This window comes from Camelus dromedarius, chromosome 13, assembly GCF_036321535.1.
Source record: "Camelus dromedarius isolate mCamDro1 chromosome 13, mCamDro1.pat, whole genome shotgun sequence".
In the NCBI taxonomy this organism is placed as follows: Eukaryota; Metazoa; Chordata; class Mammalia; order Artiodactyla; family Camelidae; genus Camelus; species Camelus dromedarius.
The window spans coordinates 63,339,274-63,344,089 of NC_087448.1; the positions used below are offsets into that span (position 1 = coordinate 63,339,274).

The following is a 4,816-nucleotide window of genomic DNA, read 5'->3' on the forward strand; positions in this document are numbered from 1 at the left end:
CAGGCTTGTAAATCCAACTATTCACTTCTTAAGTTGGATGCCCAATAGGTACCTCAAAATTAGCACAATCCAAATAATTTTCTCCCCCAAATCTGCTATCTCACACCCTTAAGACTTCTCCATCTTAAGAAATGGTACCTCTTTCTATTTGATCAGCCCAAAATCCTAGGAGCTATCCTCAATTGCCCTCTTTTCTTCATACTCAATATCTAATCCACTAGTAGGTTCTTCAGTTCTTCCTATAAAACAGATCCCAGGTCTGACCCCTTCTCCGCATCTCCACTGGCATGACCCCAACTCCCTAGTTCCCATTAGCTCCCACCTAAATTTCTGCAACAGCCCCTTTTCTTCATGTGCCCCTAGTCTATCCTTCACATGGCAGCCGTGTGATCTTTATAAAGATCTTTTCAAAATTCAAGCCATGACCCGGGGTGGAGGGCCTTCACAGTGTGCTGATGCCTACCTCTATAAGGTCATCCTCCTCTGCTCGCTCACCCCCACCATGCTCCAGCCACCTGACTGCTTTCAGTCCCTGACCCTGCCTAGCTCACCCTCCTGTGGGACTTCGGCATTTGATTTTACCTCTGTCTGGGACCCTCTTCCCCCCTCCTCACATGGCTGCCTCTTTCATCATTCACGTCTCTACTTGCTCAGAGCATCTGCCTGGATTCCCCCAAAAGTTCCTCCCCAGCAACTCTATTTCACATGACCCTGTTTCATCCATAGCACTTTTCAGCATCTGCAATTATGTCATCTCCCTACTGATAGACTAGACTGTCACTGCCTGACTAGAACGCACGCTTCACGGGAGTGGGATTTTTTTTGTTGTTGGACTTGTTCCCTCTGTACGTCCTGGAGCAGTGCCTGGTCTGGCTGACCTCCACCTCAGGTTAGGTCCCCAAATCTGGCTGCTCATCAGGTCATCAGAGGTGCTGCTTAAAATACAACCCTCCTTGTGAATTATATGTCAATAAAGTTGTTTTTAAAATACGCCGCCCCCTGGATCCCACTCCAGAGCCACTGAATCAAAGGTTATGGGGCCTAGACATGCCTGGTTTTAACAAGTTCCCCTGTGGCCAGCCAGATACCAGGTCACATTGGGCCACAGCCTGGTGAACAGGGGCTTCGAGGTCTTGGAAGGGCCTTTGGAAGATAAAGGGAATCTGTTTGAGGTGGGACATCGCATCAAAGTCCAAGGAAGGTGAGGAGGAGGCTCCAAGTTAAGAATAAGAGAATGAGATGAAGGCAATGCAGAAACCATGGTTCAACGAATAGCCACGGATTAAAAACAACAAGAACAAACTTATCTCATTTAGGCTAAATGGAGAGCATTTTCTCTTTCAAAGGGAAAAGTCAGCATTTTTTTCAAGAATGACTCCTTCACCAGGTGCGAGCACGGAGATTCAAAGCCAGGTCTTAGATCAAGAAGCATGCCAGCTTAGAGGTCACTGTTTCTGAGTCAGTCCCCTGGAGAGCTGACACTTCAGCATCACAGGCCACCACAGCAACAGATCAGTCCTCCTGGGGAACAGGCTCCCGTGAGTCAGCACCCCATGGGACGCTCCTGTCCTGAGAAGGTGCCTTGACCAATACGAGCTACCCCGCGGGCTCCTCACACGGGCCCTGACGCGGCTTCATGGTGGTGGTTCACGCTCCAGCCAACTCAGGACGTGGAAAGGCAGTCTCAGCCTCCTTCTATAGTGGAATTTCTGAACCAAAATCGCTGTGATGGAACTCTGTCCCTCCCCCGGACTGTGGTTCTTGGAAACTCCAGGAGCCCTGGCGCACTCCAGAACCACAGGCTTACAGCACAACTTGGATACTGAGCAACTTTCTGAATCTCTGTGGAGATGCAGGAGGCTTTGAGGGCAGACAGAGAAGTGGGCCATGTTTAAGGCATGCCACAGCCCCCTAGGACCCTGAGCCCTCGAAAATGCCTTGATCCTTTTTCTCCATTCAGTAGGAGAGAAAACCATCTTATCCCTACTGTCTAGACTAGCAACTCACTGACCATTCTGTTGTGTTGTGTTGTGTTGTGTTAAAATGAATGTAGCATAAGTTGACCATTTTAACCATTTTTAGGTGTACAGTTCAGTGGTATTAAGTACATGCATACTGTTGTACAACTGTCACCACCATCCATCTCCAGAACTTTTTCATCATCCCAAACTGAAACTCTGTACCCACTAAACATAACTCCAATTTTCAGTTCTTTCAAATATATACCCAGAAGTGAAATTGCTATTTCACTATTTTTAATTTTTTGAAATTAAAGCAAAAAATTTAACATCTAGACTGCTTTCCTTAGAGATGGTACCATTTTACATTCCCACCAGCAGTGCACAAGGGTTCCAGTTTCTCCACATCCTCTCCCCAGAACTTGTTATCATCTTTTTTTTTATAATAGCCATCCTAATGGGTGTATGTGGTATCTCATTGTGGATCTGATTTGCATTTCTTTAATTATTAGTGATTTTCATGTGATTGTTGCCCATCTGTATATCTTCTTTGGAGAAATGTCCATTCAAGTCCTTTGCCCATTTTTTTGCATCAAATTGTTTGTATTTTTGTCACTGAGTTATAAAAGTTTCATATATATTCTCAACATTAATCCCTTGTCAGATATATGGGGTTTTTTTCTCTCTTTTTTTTTTATTTTCCATGATCGTTTATTTTCCCCCGAAGAGGGTGCACCGTTCCTGGAAATACTGTAATACCAGGTCAATGCGTGGAGTGGACGGAGCAAGCTCCTACTCCATCTCCTAAGATATATGGTTTCAAATGTTTTCTTCCACTTTGTGGGTGGTCTTCTCACTTTCTTGATAGCATTCTTTAATGCACAAAGTTTTTTATTTTGATGAAGTCCACTTTATACATATATATGTATTTTTTTAACCTGTGCCTCTGGTGCCATAGCCAAGAATTTATCACTAAATTCAATATTATGAAGACTTTCCCCTATGTTTTCTTCAAAGAGTTCTATAGCTTTAGCACTTACATTTGGGTCTATAACCCATTTTGAGTCAAGTTTTGTATATGCTATAACGTAAGGGTCCAACTTCTTTCTTTTGCACGTGGATACACATTTTTTCAACACCACTTTTTGAAAACACTGTCCTTTCCCCTGCTGAATGATCTTGGCACCCCTGTTGAAAATCAATTGACCACTCATGTCAATGATGATTTTTAACCCTAAAAATAAAAGCACATCAATCCTACAATGTGTGTAGCACCTCCTGCATGCCCAGCATGTTTTAAGATGAATAAAACACAGTTTCAAGGAGGTCAGAAGCACATAGAGGAGGCCAGAGAGAAACCCAAAAACTGCAATAAGGCAGCATGTGATACGAGCTCAAATAAAGGCACAAACAAAACCCTGAGGGGCCAAGCGGAAAGCACAGTTAATTCTGGAAAGGAAGACTGGGGGAGTTTTCACAGCCTGGGTGCTGTGGGAGCTCTGCCTTGGCACATGGGTCAGATTTCCTCGTGCAAAGCCAGGTGGAGGAAGACCATAGAGGAAAAATGAAAAGTACTAACACCTCTCCTGCCAGCACCTCAGATTTCACCCAGATTTGCAGAACCAGTAGAGACAGGAATGGTGGTGGGGCTTGGGACAAGGAGGGAGGGAAAGAAATGGGGAGCTGGGTTTCTCCACCCTCTCCCAGGTGAGGCTTTGCAGGGCTGGTGTTCCTCCCAACAGTCTCAAAAAGTCTCCAGAGTGATGCCTCAAATTCAGGACCGAAGTCCTGTCATTAAATGTGCCCCTTCCTCAGCACTCCAAGAAGCAGGCACAGCAAGATCCGGTCCAAACTCCAGGCCGCTAACTGGTTAAAGCTCCTTGAGCCCCCAGCGCTGACTCGGTCCATTTACCACGGGGGCAGGGCACGGACAGCTGGACCCAAGGGTCAAATAGCCCTGGTTTGGATCCACGTGGTCTGGCCTGGAGCCAGCTAGCAAGCAAGAGGCCCATCCACTCACAGGACTCAGAGCAGCCTCAGTGCCAAGTACAGGCAGCAGCTGAATGAAGAAACTGCAGAGTGAGTGCCGCATCCCCAGGAAGTAAGGGAAGATTTGGAAAGGAAATAGTCCCTGGGCTGGACCTCTGGGCAGGGGGCTTGGTGACTGGAGAGAGACAGAATGCGTGTGGGATGTCACAGAGCCCCGTCTGGCGGGCAGAGCTCAGGGAAACAGCTTCGCCTCCCGTGGGAGTGCAGTGCTCTTGTGTCGTCGTCCCCCAGAGGGACAAGTGGCCCTTTGGCCAGGCTAGTGTTTTTGAGTATTTGTGACCATAGCCCATAGTCAGAAAGACATTTTACATCATGACCCAGTACATCTACTACACACACATACATAACTGAAATAAACACTTCGTAAAAGAATACCTCCAGAACATAATACAATGTGCCAAGGTTGGGTGGTTCCCGGGTTGATCAATCCCACGCTTTGACAGCACTGGCTCCAGACCAGGGTTTTTCTCCATCTTTGCCCTCTGCCATTCTCTGCATGCCAGCTACTTCCTTGCCCACTGCAAGACTCCTGCAGCAGCTGCAGGCAACACGTCACCAGCTGATGTCAGAGGCTTTAAAGGAAATTTTCTCTCATGTCTCCTTTTAAAAGTAAAGAAACTTAACCCAGAAGCCCCCTTAGCTTACTACTCAGTGTGGTCCTCAGGCTGCAGCATGCAGATCTACCTCCCCTGGGAGCTTGTTAGAAACACAGACCCTCAGCATCATCCCAGACCCGCAGGCTCAGAATGTGCCTTGTAGCAAAATCCCAGGTGATTCATATGCACAATCAAGCTTCAGAAACGCCCCCC

At 46.7% G+C, this 4,816-nt stretch overlaps 1 pseudogene; it reads right to left on the reverse strand.

Annotated features, from left to right (window-relative positions):
* Positions 1-2,683: 2,683 nt before the first annotated feature.
* On the reverse strand, positions 2,684-2,849 carry LOC116157288 (U2 spliceosomal RNA; annotated as a pseudogene).
* Between the last annotated feature and the right edge of the window lie 1,967 nt (positions 2,850-4,816).